The sequence below is a fragment of the Mus caroli genome, unplaced genomic scaffold (assembly GCF_978045245.1).
Source record: "Mus caroli unplaced genomic scaffold, Mus_caroli_1 scaffold_7, whole genome shotgun sequence".
Taxonomy (NCBI): Eukaryota; Metazoa; Chordata; class Mammalia; order Rodentia; family Muridae; genus Mus; species Mus caroli.
In genome coordinates, this window is record NW_028227262.1 from 100972446 (window position 1) to 100984035 (window position 11590).

At 45.7% G+C, this 11590-nt stretch overlaps 1 non-coding gene across 1 annotated transcript; it reads right to left on the reverse strand.

The window, feature by feature from the left end:
* Positions 1 to 11080: 11080 nt before the first annotated feature.
* On the reverse strand, positions 11081 to 11152 carry Trnac-gca (transfer RNA cysteine (anticodon GCA)). The gene has a single exon. It is a non-coding gene; the product is annotated as a tRNA-Cys (tRNA).
* Between the last annotated feature and the right edge of the window lie 438 nt (positions 11153 to 11590).

Sequence of the window (11590 nt, forward strand, 5' to 3'; positions counted from 1 at the left end):
TGGAGGAGGTAAAGGGGCAGGGGGTAGAAGAACCCTGATGAAACCTTCATTTTAACAGGTCCATAGTCCAGGAGACAGTCCATTTGGTGGTGGCTGCCATGGTTGCTGCTTTCCTGACCTGGGTGTGGTGAATCCATGGTGTAATGCCAGCTACCTTCACAGCCATGGAAGTGGAGAGAATCACCACTCAGGGTTCTTTCAGTGCTCCTTTGGCTCTCTGCTTGACCCAGACAGTATTACTGGACTTGAACAAGGGAAAACTGATGGTGGACTGGGACCTCAACAGGGTCTCTCAGATAACAAATTCCTCTGTAGAGAGAATTCTGGAATTTTGGCTTCTTTAAAAACCACAGTAATGCCGTGCGTGGTGGCGCACGCCTTTAATCCCAGCACTCGGGAGGCAGAGGCAGGTGGATTTCTGAGTTCGAGGCCAGCCTGGTCTACAAAGTGAGTTCCAGGACAGCCAGGGCTATACAGAGAAACCCTGTCTCGAAAAGCCAAAAAAAAAAACAAAAAACACAGTAATACTGTAGGAGTATGTTTTCATTTTAATCCAGGTGTGGGATATGGGCTGCTTTGATTTACTTTACTCCAGCTGAGGCATGGTTTTGCCAGCTGCAGATAGTTCCAAGCATGAGGAGAAAGGGAAATCTGGGGCCACCACAGAGGAGTTAGTCACCTGATTGTGGCCTATATTAACTGGCCCCATTGAATTTTTCTTTTTAAATTAATTATTTTATTTATTTACATCCCAGACATCCCCCCCCCCCCAGTCCTGGTCCCCTCCCAGAGTTCCTCATCCCATCCCCCATCTCGTTTGCCTTTGAGATGGTGCCCTGCCCCAGGCATCCCCCTTCCCGGAGCATCCCATTGAATTTTTCAAAACAGAAACTCCTGTCCCAGTGTCTATTAAAACCTTAACTGGATGGCCTACAACGACACAGTGACCAAGGGCTCTTGGAGGCTGAAGAGAGCAGAGGCCTGGCGCCTTCATTGAGAGGGTTTCCTGGGTCTAGGACAGTTTGAAGGTTCATTCTTCCTGGAAACAGTATGCACACTGATCCCTTTCCTGGGGGCCTTCTTCATCTTTTCCATTTTTTCCTGTTTCGTTTTGGGGGGTTTGGGGGGGGCAGGGTACAAGCAGTTGGAAGCTTAGAGTGGGTTTACTGGAAATCACGATCTTTGTCTGTCTGTGTGTGGCTCAATCAATGGCCAAGGCAGCTCATTTTTGTCTTTTTTCAGTGTTTTGATTATTATAAACCTTTTGGGTCACTTTGATGAACTGAGAGGTATTTATTATCCCTGCCAAGTCCTCTAGCTTTTGGAGGTGTCTTTTGTTTCTGGATATCCAGAGGCGATTGAGTGACAAGCTAAGCTTAATGTCCTAGCATTTTATGAAACCTGTGGATCAAAATTAGATAGATAGATAGATAGATAGATAGATAGATAGATAGATAGATAGATAGAGAGAGAGAGATATAATTTTGTAATTGTTTCAGAAATGCCCTGGGATATTCTTTTGGGCCCCAAAGAACCTGAGTAGTCTTAGACAAACTAGTGCGTTTTTTGAGCTGCACCCTAGATCCCAGTTGTAAGGTACCAATGAAAAGTGTTCAGGGTCTGGGAGCCTCATTGGTACTGGGGATTGGGTTCCAAATCAGGCCTCTTGGATGGGAAAGCTCTTTCAAAGAGGAGTGACTTTTCCACATCCATACCAGTTGCTGAGGAAAAAAATCTCTCTCTCTCTCTCTCTCTCTCTCTCTCTCTCTCTCTCTCTCTCTCTCTCTCTCTCTCTCTCTCTCTCTCCTGCCTCTGTTGTTGTGATTATAAGAAGATAAAGGATTTGAGGAGATGTGTTCTGTGTTGAGGTATGGGGGGAAGGGGATGTCTCAGTGGGCCCATGCCGAGGCATCCCTTCCCCCTGAAGGACCAGCCACACCACACCACAATGGTATAGTATAGAATAGAGTTTATTCAGGGCATGGGGAGGGAAGTCAAGAGTATAGTAGAGACAGAGAAAGGCAGAGAGAAGGAGAGAGTAGAGAAGTAGAGGCCAGCCATGGCCGCCACATGGTGAAAGGGGGAAAGGGAATGGGGAGAGACTGGGATCAAGGGGGTAAGAGAGACAATTGAACAAATGAGGGAGGAGGGAGCAAGCAGCCCCTTTTATAGTGAGCCAGACCTACCTGGGGTTGGAGTCCAGACAGAGTACCAACATCTGTCCCAATATGTCAATGTTCCCTTTACTCTGAAGTAAAGAGGCAGAAGTTGGTGACAGTCATATCAGGTAGTGGGTGTGAAGGAAGATGAAATATTGTAACTTGTGAGTTGTTTAGGAGCCCACGGCCCGGCCTGGGACTGAGAACAAAGCAGAACAGCCCCCAGGCATGCCAGGGCAGGGCTGTTGTTAAGGCATTCCTAAGAACATCTTGACTGTAAAGATGAAAAGGACCAGCAGGGCTATATTATCTGAGTCAAGACCACCTGGCCGGAACCTCCCCTCTGTCTACTGCCCCTTGATGCCGGGTAAAGTCATACATCAACTGGCTGCTATGTGAACAAAGATAAGCCCCCAGCCCACAGGAACAAAGTCCTGATGCCCTGTAATCTTTCTGTTAATGTTTAAATAAGCCAATAGTGTGTCACTATGCTGAATTCCACACCCCTAAGCCCCTTACCCCATAAAAACCCCTAGCTTTCTAGCCTCGGGACTGACACCCGTTATCTCCTGTGTGGGATGCATATCGGTCCGGAGCTCCGTAATTAAACGTCCTCATGTAATTACATCAAGAGATGGTCCTTCGTGATTTTTTGGGTGCACGCCGAATCGGGAATTGGGTGGGGGTTTCCCCACTAGATCTAACAGGTTTAGAGGATGGAGTCTAGGAGGGCATAGGGTTCAGGGGTGATCAGAAAGGGGGGAAGGGTCTAGGTCTTCCAGTTTCAGAAGCAGAGAAAGGATCACAGATCAGGAAAGAGTGATGTCCTCTGAAGTCATTGTCACTGCTCCAGGAGGGAGCAACACCTTCTACAGTGAAAAAACAGGTCAGTGACAGGGAACCCAGCATCAGAGCCGAGCACCCTGCCCCCCATCCCTGGCAAGCCTACTCACTGCAGCCTCTGGTAGCTCAGGCCTTGGTGCAGCTTTCTGGCTAGCACTGCAGGGGCTTAAGACCTTCAGCAGATCCCCATCTTCTGGACAGGAGTGGGAGTCTGGGCACCCAGGACGGGCTGGGCTTGTGCCCAAAGCAAGTGTATCTTGAATTGGGTGTCCTATGAATGCCCACTCCCACTCTCACCCCCCACTGCATGCCCTGATGCCCCACCCCTCACCCCCACCTTAGAGGCACTGGAGGAGGGGCAGCTGTGTATGACTCCAGGAGCAGACTGAGATAACTAGAATTTTCCTGTCCTAGAGAGAAAGGGAGACTCCTCCTTTCCTTCCTTCCTTCCTTCCTTCCTTCCTTCCTTCCTTCCTTCCTTCCTTCCTTCCTTCCTTCCTTCCTTCCTTCCTCCATCTCTTCCGCACTCCTCCTCCTCTCCTTTTCTGTTGTAGACAAAAACAAAAGACAGCTAACAACAACGTACACAGGATGCCACCTAGTGGCAGAATCTGGAGAAATCCGCAGAATTTTAAGCAAGTCACCCAACTTACTTTTGGGGAGAGGAGTCAAAATGGAAACACCAGCAACAAAATCAAGGAATTAAATAAAAAAAATTCCCTGGACCAAGCTTGCTCATCACATGTTCACTCATTCATACAGTTGGCTGGCCATTCATTTAAGCAAAATCAAAGCCACATCTCTCATGAGAGGTAGAACCAAGATAGTAGCTCCCAGTATAGCATAGGAGAATTGGGGAAGGATTTGCTGTTGGAAGTTTTTATCCCCAAGCAGAAAAACCATAAGAGGGCTCCCTGAATGGGGATATCTTTCCATAATCTCAAGAAAGATCCCTTGGGCATTTATCCCTTTTCCATAAGAAAGTGTCTCCCAGGAAAAGGGTCTATTCCTCTTAATTGGGGGGTTTCCTCCGGAGCCTAGCTAGCCCCTTTAATTAAAAGGCTCCCCATGGGCCTCAAACTCAACATGGACTCAGTATACAGACTTACCACTGTGGAGTGTCAGAGGACTGTTTTAATGTCAGTGACGCGGTAGTTACTCCAGACCTGTCCAGACTCTGTGAAAGAGCAGGGCCTTGGAGCATTTGCCAGGGTCGCCTTCCCTGCAGCCTCTCCCTGGCAGCAAAGGCCATGAGTGAGGCTGAGTCCCACGGAGCATGCCATCAGTGAGGCTGGAGCCTCCAAATGAAAAGATCCATGCAAAATATTTATTCACAACCACACTGATTAAGACAGTTAAAGCCCAAGCTGAGGGCACCAAGGGTGTGTTGTTAAAAGATAACAATCACATCAGTGTTTGAAGGGGGTCACATTAGTGAGGGGACTGGGGCAGCCTAATAACCTCTGCTTTTGTTGTAAAGTTCAGTAGTATTTTCCATAATCCATTTTGGAACAAGGACATGGACAGTCACAAAAGTATTGTTAAGATGAAAGTGGCTGTTGGGAGATGAAAGGCTAAAAAGAAACAAGACAAAGACAAAATAAAATTAGGAGAGGATGGCATTACTTTAGTCATTTAAAACAAAAGGGAGAGGCCCAGATGAAGGTGGAGGTTAAAGGGATGTTGCATTCATGACAAGTCTTTTTCCTGTGGAGACACAACACACACACCTACTCACCACAGATAAGGAGTCCATGGCAGACTAAAGTGTGCGTACTACCCAAGTTCAGTTTGGTGAGCTACTAAGTTTAATTGGGATTACTTACAAGAATGCGGGTGAAAAGTTACTTCAAGAAGCATAAATGACTCAAAACAACTGCACCACCAAAGCCTACCCCAGCATGAGTGACAGCTCATAAGAACTTGGAACCTGGAGCATCCTGCATAGCCTGCAGGTAGCTCAACAGGTTGGAGAGTCTTTTCCAAGTGATTCAGTTGATCTAAACCTCTTCCAGGCAGATCAGCTGGTCTCCACATTTTTGCCGCTTGGTTTGTCTGTGAATGACAGCTTTACTGCTTACTCTGGAAAGGAAGGAGGGACCTAGTGAATCTGGTCAGTTTCATGGACTTCCTGAAACTATTTTATGAGTTATTTGCCTTCTGCTTAAGGAGCTTCCCTGCAGAATAGAATGGTTCAATATCCAAAGAAACTGCTACACAAGAGTCCACCCCTTCCTACAGCTCTTAGAGTCTTTCTGACCTCTCTTTCCTGACGACCCCTGATCCTTGGAGGGGGTAACTATAGGTATCCATCTATGTCATAGCTACAGACTATGTGTATGTGTTCTTAAGCATTTCACCATTGGTTATGAGTTGAAGCTCACAACAGTGATCTATGGGTATAAACGCAAATGTTTACAAGGCAGTTTGACTGGTACATCACATCCATCTGGTAAAAGGATAAAAGTTGCTTCCCTGTTGGGACCTATGTTCACTCTAGCCACAGCGTTTTTTTTCCTGGATCATAGTACTAGACATGAAACTCCCTCTTATGGAGCAGGCTTTAAGTCAAATTGGAAGACTTACCAATGGCAGTAGAGCCACTATTGTGCAAGCACATCCTGTGTGGCATGGTGGTACATAGCTTTGGGGGTTTTATTTAATAACATTATTTATTAATAACATTATGGCTTCTGTGAGTGTCCTTTTCTACCAATGTAGCATACCTCGTGATATTTTTCCTTTCAGTTGACCCAGCTATTGTAGGTTATAAGGTGCTGGAGAAGTTCTACATCCTGATCCACAGGTAACAAAAGGAGACTGTGTATCACACTGAGCATATAAACCTGGAAACACTATACCTGGTTATTTCTCCAATGGCTTTCCAAATCTGCAAAACACTCAGATATTAGCATTATGTCATCACTATATCAAAAACTTTTTCACTGGATAAACAGAATAAGGCAACATCCCGAATCATTATCCCATAACAAATAGGGGTGTGGTGGTTTGAATAGGCATGGCCCCCACAGACTCGTGTTTGAATGCACGATCCATAGTGTGTGACCTTGTTGGAGTAGGCGTGGCCTTGTTGGAGGAAATGTGTTACTGTGGGGGTAGGCTTTGAGGTTTCCTATGCTCAGGGTGACACAGAGTCTCCTTTTGTTACCTGTGGATCAGGATGTAGAACTTCTCCAGCACCACGTCTGCCTGCACACCACCCTACCATGATGATAATGGATTAAACCTCTGAAACTGTAAGCCAGCCCCAATTAAATGTTTCTTTTGTAAGAGCTGCCATCAGTGATCAGTGTCTCTTCACAGCAGTGAAACTCTAAGGCAAAGGGCTCCAAAAATAACCTTGGTGACACACTCTGAAAGTCTGATGCCATCTGTTCTCAGCAAGTGTCGGGTGAGCCCAGAAGTTCACAACTAAGAAGATAACTAACTAAAGTTGAAATGAGCAGGGTCTAATACAGCATGGAAAGGTTCCATCCATTTGTATCATTTGTTTCCTCCAAAGATCAAGGTCAGGTACAAAGCATAGATAGGAGGTGCTAACTTAATTAGCTGCCTGCAATCCTCAGTCATGCTCTCAGAACCATTACGTTTCCACGTCCTGGAGCTCTTCCATGAAGCCTCCCTACATTTTTCCATGCCTGATGAATTCAGTGAGCTTATATAATCTGCTCAACCCTACCCAGGGCCAAGGGGGCAGAGGGCCCTGCTCCCCCGCTGCTATACCTGCTGGGTCCCAGAAGCCCTGGGTTAATGATGTGGGTGTTGCTTCCTATTCACCACACCTGACCATTGGGGGAATTCCTGGCTGGGCAAACCATATCCACCTCTAGCATAAGCTTTCACTAGAGGGAAATGCGTCCTCCTTAACCTGGGAAGGGCGACTACCCACTCCTGGAACAGGCTTGATCATCTTCATCTGTGCTGTTCTCTACCTTCTGTGAACTGCTTCTAGGACCTTAAAGACTTCCAGCAGCTCCTTAGCACAGGGTTTTGCTTTCTAGCCATGTTCCCCTTAGGAACTCCAGCTAGATATTGCTACACTTGTCTTAGAAGGACCCAGACCTACCTGGTCCTCTGCTTTACCTTTCTTTATCTCCTTAGGCTGCTCTCACTGCACAGATACTCTTTATATGCTGGTCTAAGTCACTGAGCTCTGCCGAAGCCTTTCCTACTTCATACAAATCTTGCTTCACCAAAGGGCTCAGCTAAAGCTCTATACCCTAATGGCGCTGATGAGCCAGTCCCTCTGGGACTGATTTCCTTCATACTGTCTCAGCAATATTCTGAGTTATTTACCCTCTGCTTTAAAGAGGTTTTGTGCATGGTGAAATGAAGTAGAAACTTATGGGTTCTTTGGAAAGTGCTGGACAGTGTTTTGTTAGGGCAAACATGTGAACGAATGTTTTTCTGAAGTAGATGCAAGTGAAAGTATGTTTTGCTAAAGTAGACATGTGAGGGAATGTTTTGCTGAAGTGGACATGGATGAAAGGCTGAGGCAGACTCATGAAGGAATGTTTCACTGAGGCAGACATAGGTGAAAGGATGTTCTGTTAAAACAAGCACGTGAAAGAACATGTGATGAAGGATGTTTTGCTAGCAACATATATATAGGTCCTCCTTGCATATGTAGTTGAGCTGCATTTGTTGGGACTCCATAGAGAGAAACACAGCAAAGAACTTCTGGTGGTGTGTTGTGGCTTCTTGTTGCTTTTGTAGACTCAGGCTGATGGACAGCATGATGTCAGCTAAGACAGACTCACATGCTGAGGCGAGACACATGGTAAAGCAAGACCTGTGGGGAACACGTGATATCTGGAGGGAGTATAAATAGGACAGTGAAAGAAGCTGGGCTTGGCTTGTTGATAGAGCTAGCTATGTAACGCTTGCTGGTCTCCAGTCTTTACTGATCTTCACTTCACTGAGAGAGGCACAGCCAAAGACTTCTCTTGGTGTCCTCCCTGGTTCCTCCTGCTGACTTGAGCAGAGGCTGAGGCCTGGCTGTCTCTGTTAGGTACTATCACTGTTGCTGGTTCGTGCTTGCTATCCTGACTGTACCAAACTGGATTGATGGTAAATCCAGAAAGTGTTTGTGAGTACATCAAGCTGAGGCTGTTGACCTGTAAACTGAACTGTCAATTTCCTGACAACACAGATCAGAGTTATTCCAAAGAACCATTTCTAAACAAGTCCATTTCCCCGTATCCTTTTTCCTCCACTACCTCTGGTGAGGTGGGGGCTAGAAGGGGGCTAAAACTTTTAAGGACCTTCATTAAAAGTAAACTACAAAAAAATATATATATATAAAATTATAGTGGAATGTTTCAATCTGGGAGGAAACTGCTACACCAGGGAAGTCCTGGCTGATGATATAAATATGAGAGTCATGAGCTCATTACATCCACAGGGCAAAGTGAGGTCACCGAGGAGGCATGAGCAGAAATGTGGAACAGTCTAAGGACTAAATCCTAGGCCTTTCGATATTCACACATTGAGATGCTGAGAAGTTGCAAAGGGCAGTGAAGTAGAAAGAAACTGATGAGAAAAAAGAGTGAGGGCTCTCAAGCATTGGAGGCAGGCCTGCTAGGAGCTGACTGGAAGACAGACAAGGCCTCAGGATGATGGAGAGAAAGGGAGGTGATGGGCAGTGGATGGCGCTCTCCTGAGAAGCCTTCCATGCTCCTGACTGCTGGGTTCTGCCATGTGCTAGTGAGACCCACGCACTCTATCTCATCACACATACTTGGCCATGATTACTGCCAACTTGAGCTTATAATAGCTTTCTTATGAGCTGAGTAGAGTCTGTAGGGTCATATCACTGTGTGAAGATGCCAAAGAGGTTCTTGGTTCTTTAGTGGGATCTCAGGGAAAATGAAGAGACAGACCAGGCTCACAAGATGAGCTCAGGGGAGGAAGTGACAGACCTTTCCCCTTAGACTTGAGAAGTGAGACAGGAAAGACAGAAGAATACGGATGCTGAGGAACTCCCACCAGATGGCCTCAGTCCTCCCAGTGAAGGAAGAGACCAGGGTTTCCTACAGAGAGCAAAGAATGTAGATAATGCTGGTTACTAAAGGAGAAAATCAAACTATGAAGCTGGCACTATGGGAAACAAAAATAAATTCCAAAGAAATGACATCATTGGTTACCTGCAGAAGTTGAACCAGTTGAGGCCAAGCTGAGGTTGACTCCTTTGCCTCAGTCTATAACTCTTGAGAAAAGACTGGTTATTCCAGAACAAAGGAAGAAAATGCCAGTGGAGTCAAGTATCGATGGTATTAGACTCATGATAGTGTATCGAATGGTAATAGTGAAGAAGGTAGAAAGACCACAGGCAGAGCTGGCAAGATGGCTCAGTGGTTAAAGGTGCTTGCTGTCAAACCTGACTAAGTTAGATCCCTGGGACTAGCAAGCCACTAGTTCCAGACAATGCTCTGAGTGTTTATGAAACTGGGAAAATAAAAGTCACATCCCTGCCGGGTGTGGTGGTGCACACCTTTAATCCTAGCACTTGGGAGGCAGAGGCAGGCGGATTTCTGAGTTCGAGGCCAATCTGGTCTACAAAGTGAATTCCAGGACAGCCAGAGCTATACAGAGAAACCCTGTCTCAAAAAAAAAAAAAAAAAAAAAAAAGTCTCATCCCTACAGGACCAAAACACTAAATAAAAGCTTGCATTAATGAGACCCCCCCCCCAGCTTTATGGAAAGGAGGTGCATCACTGAAGACCTAGGTTCTGTTACTGCTGTGTCCTACACTGCTAAGAGAACTCACAGGACACGGAACACAGAACTCAGTGAAACGAAGAGATACTTGCTGTAGACAAAGGCTCCAGGAAGATGAAAAGTGAGCAGGTTGTCTCATGCAGCAATTTCTCTGCCGTTCAGTGAAGAGTTCTGGATGTCCTTCTCCTCAAATGGCACCCATTGTGTTGTTATAAGCACTTATAATAATATAAGCACTTGAACACATGTAAGTTGCAGATGATCATAAAAGATGACCTGTGTGAAGGATGCTAAACCTGGAAGTTGTACTTCTGAACTGTATTCTATCTGTATCCACAATGGGTTCTGAGATTTTTCTATCAAAAAAGCCATCTGCTCTCCAAAACATAAAAAGCCATTACCTTTCCAGTTTGAAGTAGCCAATACAATTCATCCACCCCTTCTGCAGAATTTTTCTTTCAAAGCTTAAATAAGACACAGAATTGCCTTCGACTGCCATGCAAACTAAACACAGTATAGAATTTGGCCTATTCATTGTCATGTCCCTATTTAACCCTCTGCAAACTCCCTTGGACTTATGAGGCCTCTCTCACTGACCTGAAGAACCTTCTGCCTAGGATTAGAGGCCCAGTTCTATTCCTATCCCAAGAATTGTTAGATATAAAAAGGGAGAATTCACAAGCTAGGAAGAGCTTAAAAGTAACTGCCCCTTGAAGGGCTATTGCTGCTTGCTTGTCACTGTTGTACACACAGATGCTAGAAACACAAGAAAAGATCCAGATCACAGATGCTGGACAGACAGGTGGGATGGGGCAGCCTATCCTGTAAAGGAAGTGAGAATCAGAGAGTGAATGGTCTCTGGAGAGTGACATGGCTAGCAGTGTAGCCAGCAGGGTACAGCCTTGAGTCAGGGATTGGATGAACTGTAAGCAATTACCCTGCCAGTGACCTACACCCTGGTACCTGTGTAGGTTCTCCCATTAGCACCACATCCCTGCACTGCCTCACCAGGGATGCTCTGTGACTTCTCATCTCCAGCGTCCTAGGAAACCTGACTCACCACTAATGAAAATTAGTATTAAATTATGAAATTATTTATTTAATTTATTTAAATTAGTATTAAATTATGAAAATTAGTATTACAGAGACACTGAAAATTTCCAACACTGGTGATGTGTGTGTGTATGCTTACAATTGCGTGTGTGTGTGTGTGTGTGTGTGTGTGTGTGTGTATTTCTCTCTGGGTGTGCAAGTATGATGTGTGTCCAAGACTGGAGTGAATGGAAGAAACAGGGCTGAGTATGTGATATCTCCATGAGTAAAAACAATCTTGTGGTAGGGGGCACCTGGATTTGAACCAGGGACCTCTTGATCTGCAGTCAAATGCTCTACCCCTGAGCTATACCCCCACCTGTTTATTAATGTCTCATGGGCACTCAGAACCTGCTGGCCACTCCCTGCCTGCTAACATCTGGCATGTTCACCTGCCAGTGCTCTGTCATCATCTGCTTCCTCCTATGAGGCCCAGCCCTGAGCTGCCTCTGCTCATCTGACTGCCATGTCCTGACGAATGACTGGCATTTTTTTCTGGCTTAGATCCTAACTGAGGCAGGGACACTATATTCAGGAAGCTTCAGCTGATGCTATTTCAACTTCCTTCAACATAACTAAAGGAACCATATGCAAACATTGGCTGTTTAGCTGACCTTTAGAGGTGAGTGAGAGGCAGGAGCAAACAGAAGGGAGAGTTCTCTATCCATTGAGAAATCCTTGTTCAGACTGTATATGAGGGACAAATAAAAGACTCCTGCTTAATAACCAAGGATTGGAGAGACTACAGATATGAT